The sequence below is a fragment of the Spea bombifrons genome, chromosome 2 (assembly GCF_027358695.1).
Source record: "Spea bombifrons isolate aSpeBom1 chromosome 2, aSpeBom1.2.pri, whole genome shotgun sequence".
NCBI lineage: Eukaryota > Metazoa > Chordata > Amphibia > Anura > Pelobatidae > Spea > Spea bombifrons.
In genome coordinates, this window is record NC_071088.1 from 44,597,447 (window position 1) to 44,606,555 (window position 9,109).

The 9,109-nt window shown below is 39.8% G+C and overlaps 1 long non-coding RNA gene across 1 annotated transcript; it reads left to right on the forward strand.

Moving 5' to 3' along the window:
- Window positions 1–324: 324 nt before the first annotated feature.
- On the forward strand, window positions 325–5,505 carry LOC128474587 (uncharacterized). The gene is made up of 3 exons (XR_008346368.1): window positions 325–496; window positions 4,338–4,459; window positions 5,218–5,505. It is a non-coding gene; the product is annotated as an uncharacterized LOC128474587 (long non-coding RNA).
- Window positions 5,506–9,109: the final 3,604 nt, after the last annotated feature.

The following is a 9,109-nucleotide window of genomic DNA, read 5'->3' on the forward strand; positions in this document are numbered from 1 at the left end:
ACACTGAGTGGATATGAATGCATTCTCAGCTGAACAGTGATTTAAATCTCCAATTCTATGGCGATGCTCACAGACAGAGCTCTGCAAAAATCAAATAATACGGGATTTATCTTAAAGATTCAAGTTTTCTTCTGCCTCCAGAATGTTCTCCGTTTTCAGTAACTGCAAATACTGCAGCATTCTGTCAAAGCTTCATCCTCACATCCCACTTTACAATAGCTACACACAGTACAATCATCACAGCGCGCTTCCAATCATCTGCATTTCCTGTTTAGCAGCTTCCTGTCGTACTTTCTACAATGTGACCATGGGTAGGAACTAACTGTGCTCTTTCCTGTCAGCCAACCACCCGAGACGGGTCAATGGAGAAACCGGAAGTGCAGTTTTAACAGCATCCGTTCCCCGGTAGTAGTTTGACAGCTTTGTATTGAATAATACTTGTGAAGATGGCGCTTCGGCCAGGAGCTGGAGCCGGTGGTAGCGGCGGAGGCGGCAGGTGAGAGTCTTTAAGGCATTTGTTACTTTGATGTAGGTCGCGGTGTATGTTTTACCTGCTTTAACTTTAACAGTGTTTTGATGCTGAATGTAAAGATAGATTACATTATATGAGGCGGTAAATACATAAACATTGTTATCGATTTATTTTTACTAGTTTTTTGGAGGTTTGCAAAGCTTGTTATGAGGGTTTTATGTAAGAGAGGATACGTTGCTGAAGCATGGAATGCTGCTCGATGCGTTGGAATGTGGATGTAATGGAATATTGTGTCACTGAGGCTGGGCGCCGGTAATACTATATCGCACTCATTAATTATATAGTACAGGGTGTTACAGAGTAAAACGAATGCTCCCAAGTAGATCATGTAGAAAGTTGTTGCATTTACAGCAGTCTACATGTGTGCATTCCATGAACTGTTTTCTGGGCTCTTCATTTTATTCTGAAAAGCATGTAAGTAGCATGTGCTCTCATCATACAAACTATATGTAGAAATGTAGTTTTGCTCTAGGATTGTATTTTGTTTTGTGTAATAAAAAACTGCTTATTAGGCAAACTTGTTAAGCTTTTGGTGTTAAATTTCAATTTTATTTAATTTAGTAACAAATGGCCTCATATAAAAATGAGGTTTTTATTCGAGGTATTACACCTCGCTGGCAGTACTTGTGGAAGTAGTGAAGGAAAAGGCAGATTGACTAAAAAACACATGAATAAAGTACACTAATTGCTTACTAAAATGTTAAAAAGTGCTTATAAAATGTGAAGTAATGGACACATCTAGAGAGAATCTCCATTCGAGGTGAGAATCCAGAAATGAATACCGGTCGCCTTCATTGTTTATTTGCAGTTGATTTCTATGTGCAGCTTCCCCTTTAAATTTTTAGTCTTGGTTCCTTTGTGATGATTCTCTCACTGTGATGTCATAGAGTGGAGATGCTGTAAAGGCAGCATCCTGCTAACAGTAGTATACATTTAATGCAAGGTCGTGAAGCAGAAGGGAGATTGCAAACCCTGGCTTAACGGCTCGCAAACAAAATGTATCTATTTGGACTACTTTTTTGTTATTTAGCAATGGCAAAAGAAACATATGATATTGACTTACAAAACCTGAAAGCTGTGACCGTCCCCGACCGGCTTAAAGGTGTATCTGTCAAGATGGTTGTAGAATCTTCCCCGTGCAGCACTTCTTGTGGACTTGGTAACAAGAAAGAAAAGCGTTGCATTGTGGGACCATCAGGGAAGAGGGAGGACTGTGAAACCGTCAGCGTATCCTGTGTAGTGAGTTGGATTTGCGGCATGACGAGTTATACTCTGACCGTGGGACAGCCTTTTACTATGAACTGTCTGATTGTGCCTGCTGAAGGGCAATCAAATCAGGGGTTGAATTACTACTGGTACAACACCAAAGGTCAGGTAACAACCCAAGATGACCTATTTCGCCCACTCAGAATCAGGTACTTTAACATCACCTTTCCAGCCATCAAGGAGAGCGACGCCGGCTCATACCGTTGCGATGTGCAACACGCATTGGACTTTAAATTAATCAAGCGGGTTTACTATGCCGTCAAGGTGATCCCTCCTAGCCTGGTTAATCTGAACTACGGCAAATCTCTGATGCATGAAAGTGAGCTGGAAGCAATGGCCGCACAAAAGCAGAAGTTAACCAAGGGCAACCTGTCGGAGAAAGTGAAGGCCATTTTGGAGTCGCACAATTTTATCATTTTTGGCGTCGGGGGTAGTGCTGCCGTCATTGTAGGTGGTGCATTTTGGGGATTTTTCTACCTAATTCGAAAACGCAGACGTAAAAGAAGAACGAATGACGTCGAAGATGGCGTCGACGACGATGATGACAGCGGCGACCATGATGACAGCGTCGACCATGATGACAGCGTCGACAGCGTCGACCATGATGACAGCGTCGACAGCGGCGACCATGATGACAGCGTCGACAGCGGCGACCATGATGACAGCGTCGACCATGATGACAGCGTCGACAGCGTCGACCATGATGACAGCGTCGACAGCGGCGACCATGATGACAGCGTCGACCATGATGACAGCGTCGACAGCGTCGACCATGATGACAGCGTCGACAGCGGCGACCATGATGACAGCGTCGACCATGATGACAGCGTCGACAGCGTCGACCATGATGACAGCGTCGACAGCGTCGACCATGATGACAGCGTCGACAGCGGCGACCATGATGACAGCGTCGACAGCGGCGACCATGATGACAGCGTCGACAGCGTCGACCATGATGACAGCGTCGACAGCGTCGACCATGATGACAGCGTCGACAGCGTCGACCATGATGACAGCGTCGACAGCGTCGACCATGATGACAGCGTCGACAGCGTCGACCATGATGACAGCCTCGACAGCGTCGACGATGATGACAGCCTCGACAGCGTCGACCATGATGACAACGTCGACTATTTGTGATCGGTTTGCCGTTTGGTGTTGAGGAGAAGCAGCCGCCGGCGTTGAGAAGCAGCCGCTGGCGACAATCATGCTGGTCTTCCAACATAACCCCCAGAGTCTGGCTGAAAGGAGGAGAAACGTCCGCAATCTTAACATCGATATAAGTTGACTGATAGCTGTGCTTACTGTCACACGAACTCTTATCATCAACTGCGGAAGATTGTTGTTAAATAAAACTTTTAGTGCATGCTCATTGTTTCATATTTGTACTTGATTTTTAACCTGAAGTAGTAGTAAATATTTTTTTAAATAAGCAAACAAGCATTAAAATAATACAATTATCACAGTTTTAAAAATGGGCTTAATTCTGTGGAAAACAAAATAACAGTAACTTATGATATTCTCTAAAGAGGACAGTGTTGAGTGGAATGTCAACAAAGAATAATGCATATTAAAGGTACTTTTCCACACATCACTCCCATCTCCCAAAACAACTCAACAAATAAGGCTCTCTTCCCTTTACTGGCCATTACCGTGTTTTTTTTTTGTTAGACTTATTTAATAGGAGGGGCAGCTAAATACTGCTCAAACATAAATTGGTTCCAGTTCAACCCTTCTACCTAACCTTCCTACTCTTGATCCAAAAGTAGAAATATGGAACACTATATGTACAATTCGGTAAATATGATATGACTTGCACTTGACAGCTTGTCCCAAAAACAAATTTTATTAGCTTGGAAGCATTAAAGTTGTAGTTTAAACTCTTCCACTTATTAACTATTAATAACTATTAATTAACTATTAGGAAGTGCCAACACTGCCAGCTTTTCCTAGCCAGAAGGACTGAACTTACTGCATAATGCATAGTTGGATGTGTGAGGAGACTTTGAGAAAGATATTTTGGAACATAGAATTTTGTAGGTAAATCAGTGAGATTTCATATTTTCTTTGGGCTGTTAAAGGGATTTGTTCTCATTTGCAGATTATTCACACTGTTAAAGTTTCAGGAAATAATAAATCTTTGCTCGAATCTGAGTTGGTTGGAGGGGCTTGGGTTTTTTAAATAACAACATTAATTTGAGTCTCTATATGTTAAGTAAATAAATATTAGCACATCTGCCATATTCTTTAGCGTGAAAGCTGGATCACATAAAAATAACATTTTCAATGAAGCTTTTTTCCGTTTTTATGGCAACAACCTATCAGCGCCTGCTTTTAGCATATATGCATAGTTTAATATTATTTTGCAGTTAACTTTAGACCCTGTAGCTGCTGTTTTGGTTTGCAGAGAAAACCTTGGTGTAGGTTTATAGATATTCCATTCATGTATGTTCCAAACACATTTCTGTTATCTGAGGATCGCTGTGCTTTAAAGAATGTATTTTTTTTAAAAATGGTGGTCTGTGTCTTTCTTATGTAGTGTGGTAAATCAGAAGATGATGATTTTCAAGATGCCTCTAAATCTGGACCCATTGATATTTCCTTCTCCGATTTCTAGAGTGATATTTCAGTGAAACCAACCACTTCTCAAACTGGCATAAGGTGAGTGATATCTGTTCAATGTTTGCTGAATATACTACACATCTCTCTCTATTCTCTGTATGTGGTGAAATTAGATTTTTCACTGCTACACCTGGATAAGCATACATCTGTGCACCTGTGCAAGGGTGCAAATCATTGGGAATTATACTGAGGACCACAGATCTCCCAAAGCTCATGTGGGCACAAACAAGGACAACCGCTACTATCTGTGTGCCACTGCAAGCCTCGATACACTCCTTAACATAAAAACTCTGATGACATGAGACATGTGGAACAGTGCGCCCAATTGACAGCAACAAGCCACTCGACCCAAAATGTATTAGTTAATAAGCAGGTTATTGTAGGAGGATATTTAAAGTAGGCTGTCCATTCAAAGTTAAAAATAAAGTTTGTAATAATTTAGGGATTATTGCTGAAGATCAGCAATCTATATTTGATGACTACACTTGACAATTTAAGCTAAGCTGACATCTAATTACTATTAATCATATAGTTATCATTTAGTTCTATATATACTTTTATAATTCATATGCTGATTTTGATTTTTTTAACTGTTCTGCAGGCTTAACTTTATAAATTAGTTTATATACGTTTTAATTTTCTTGCTTTGGTTTTATTAAAAGAAAAAAAATAACTGCTGTAACATACTTGATTAGTTATTTCTTGTGAGAGTGTCATTTTCCTCGGCATCAATGAACTATATACATAAGTCAGGTCTATGTATGAAATATAGTTTCAATTTTGTTTTGTTATTGCAGTTTGTGTTTGAATCTTCTCAACAACAGATCCCCTACAGCAGATGTAACCCTCGTGAGGACAAATGTATTAATGATGAGTGTAGTTTTTTATCGTAATAATGATAATATAGTGTAATAATTATTGAAATACTTTATGAGTATTTAGAAAAACATAATAATTTTAAAAGAATTGTAAAAAAGTAGACTGTCTATGTAAGTTTATTTTAACCCCTTAAAAATAGGGGTTTTTTTACACCACAGGACCAGACCAATGGTTCATGTTTTTACAAAGTTTCTCTGTCTCTCTTTCTCGATTAGTGCAGGCCACACACACTCAGAGTGGATGCCGCCAAATGCTGAAATGTGTTCTACATCAAACTGCCTGTCCTCTATTGCCCCGCTTACTATGGTGTTATAATAAGCAACATCAGCACGGTTGTAAAGCACACCGCCGCTGTACTCTTGAGAGCAGTGGAAACGTGTTCTCTGAAGTGACAAATCTGGATTTGGCAGATGCCAGGAGAACGCTGGTTATCAGAATGCATAGTATCTACGGTAAACATTTAGAGAGATTGCATTTTAGAAATGCTGGGTTTACTGGCACATTTTTATGCATTATTATTTCATACCTTGATTGGTTAGACAGTTATACCGTAGTAGTCGTCTTTGCAGTGACTTCACCGATCTACAACAACGTCACTGAGGAAAGGACAAAACCAGCTGGGTCTGTCTAGTCCAGAGGTGGCCAAACTGTGGCTTTTTAATATTAGTACGTTTAGATGGGAAGGTCTGGACAAAAAAATAAAAAATTGGCAACATGTTTTATATGATAAATAGTATTTTATAATTAATAAGGATATATATTTAGAATATTTAATGTTTTGTCTATTTTTCTGCACAGATTAATTTCTTATATGTATAATTAAAATAACATTATTTAGCAATATTGATAAAATGTGTTAAGGCAGCTGATGTTTATATGTGTGTGTATATATGTATGTACAGTATCTCACAAAAGTGATAACACCCCTCACATTTTTGTAAATATTTTATTATATTTTTTTTAATGTGACAACACTGAAGAAATGACACTCTGCTACAATGTAAAGTAGTGAGTGTACAGCCTGTATAACAGTGTAAATTTGCTGTCCCCTCAAAATAACTCAACACACAGCCATTAATGTCTAAACCTTGGCAACAAAAGTGAGTACACCCCTAAGTGGAAATGTCCAAATTAGGCCCAATTAGCCATTTCCCCTCACTGGTGTCATGTGACTCGTTAGTGTTACAAGGTCTCAGGTGTGAATGTAATAATATATATGCATTTTTAAACGAACACGCAAGGCCTTTGATGAAGCCTGATTGGCAAGCCAAACACTGAAATTCATTCCTTCCGTTGGCGCGAGGTTAAACAAGGAATTTGGAACAATTGTAATATTGATTTGTTTAAGCTGTATATGTGAGTCTTCAGAAGGTGTTCTCACCACTCTGCTCTGTAAGCATTGACTTTTACTTTTGTTTGGAAGAATAAATATATCGTCTTAACGGATGTGCCTCAAATCTTTTACCAGTTTCAACCTTTGCGCTGCAAGATTGAACCCTTTCTTTGCATATTCTGGAAAACCCAACCCTAGACGAATTAAATGTCATAATCTTTCCTCTTTTGTCATTGGAAGAATATTAAATTTGGGCAATAAATTGTGTTGTTTGGGTACACCGGGATGTTCTGTGGTTCCAGTAAGAATGTGAAATAAATAGCAATAAGCTGAAATACTGAAAACATTTGTTTACATGAACAATTGTTTATTTTGTTGAACTGGACCCTGTCAACCACTTAATATAATTATGACACATTATACACACAGCGAGCGTACATATATATGGAAATAATTATACCATTATGTTTTGTCGTTGCCTCTTTGTTGGTGTTGTAGCTGTCTGGGTGCTGTACACACCTGTGTGCTAAGCCAGACTTCCTTCTACTTTGTCTCGGAAAGCATTCTGTGTGTAGTAATAATAAAGGGAAGTGTCAATGTTTAAAAATGGTTTCATGTAGGGCTGCAACAACTAATCAATAAAATCGATAATAATCGATAATGAAATTCGTTGCCTACGAATTTCCTTATCGATTAGTTGAATCGATTATTATCGATTATAAAATGAGGGATTTTTCAGAGCAAACGCTCTGAAAAATCCCCCTCATTATATAATCCGTTTTACTGACTCACCGTCTCACAGCAGCAGCTCCTACTTACTCCCCCTCCCTGTAATCACTATGACAACTGGCCCCGCCCCTTCCTTCTCCAGGCCAGAACCACATGGCTGTGACACTCATCTAACTGTAAGTATATATATATATATATATATATATATATGTTAATATTTGGGCTACTGAAAGTTAGGGGAGGTGGGGGTTAATTTAGGGGCAGTTATGGTTAATGGGGTGTTTAGGGGCAGCTATGGTTAATGGGGTGTTTAGGGTTAATTTAGGGGCAGTTGTGGTTAATGGGGTGTTTGGGGTTAATTTAGGAACAGCTGTGGTTAATGGGGTGTTTGGGGTTAATTTGAGCCAGTTGTGGTTAATGGGGAGTTTAGGGTTAATTTAGGGGATGCTGTGGTTGATGGGGTCTTTAGGGTTAATTTAGGGGATGCTGTGGTTAATGGGGAGTTTAGGGTTAATTTAGGGTAGCTTTGATGGGGTATTTAGAGTTAATTTAAGGGTAGTTATGGTTAATGGGGTGTTTAGGGTTAATTTAATGAGAACTGAGGGTTAATTTAATAAAGTTAACTTAAGGTGCAGTTAGAGATAAAGGGGGGGCAAACTAAGGGGAATCTAAATCCTGGGGGCAGTGAAGTGACATATCTGGGGGTAAAAGGCATATGTGGGGAGGGCAGTGTGGCATGTCTGGGGAGGACGGAGTGATGTATCAGGGTGTATAAAGCGTATCAGGCACAGTGGCATGTCTGGGGGTAGAGTGAAGTGGCATATGTGAGGAGGGCAGGGTGGCATGTCTGGGAAGGATGGAGTGGTCTATCGGGGTATAAGGCGTATCAGGCACAGAGGCATATGGGGGGTAGAGGGGAGTGGCAGATGTGGGAGGTGGCGTGGCATATGTGGGAGGCAGCATGGAGTGCTGTGGTAGGCAGCGTGGCATATGTGGGAGGCAGCGTGGCATGTCTGGGAGGCAGGGTGGCAAGCCTGGGCTCAAATGTGCATAAATTGGGGGGGGGGGCTAGTTGGGAAATAAAGACAAGAAATGCATTTTATCAAAGTTTTTTTTATTCTGCTGTTTGTATTTAACATCATTTGTTTATTAAATTATTTTAAATAAATGAAAAATTTACATTAATATTTTTTATCCGATTAATCGAAAAAATAATCGGCCAACTAATCGATTATGAAAATAATCGTTAGTTGCAGCCCTAGTTTCATGTATTTTCTCGACGGTTAACTAGCTCAGTTACCCACTACAAACTCACACTTTTCAACAACAATTCTTTTATGTAGGTGTGTTTTTATAGACTATAAGTTAAACCATGATTAGCAAAAAAATCAAGCAGGTAACCTTTTATAAATGGACAGAACACACACACACAATCTTTGTGCAAAAGGTTACATTGCACACACTTGTAGTTCTCTCTGAACTTACTATGCTAACCCTTTCAGTGTCAACCTTGTATGTGATCCATGGATAGTAATGTGGAACCCACGTACCAACAATAATCTCATGCTATGTGCTACTGGAGGGTCCCCTCCACAATCGTTGGAAAGGTAAAATAAAACCAAAAGCTGTTGCATGCTGCCGACTTACTTACTGTGAGATCAGGTGGCCATTATAGTTGAAAAAAATTTGGTGTGCTAACTTTTACTTAGCACTTTCCTGGGCAATCTTTGAAGGGTTGCTCCTGTGGG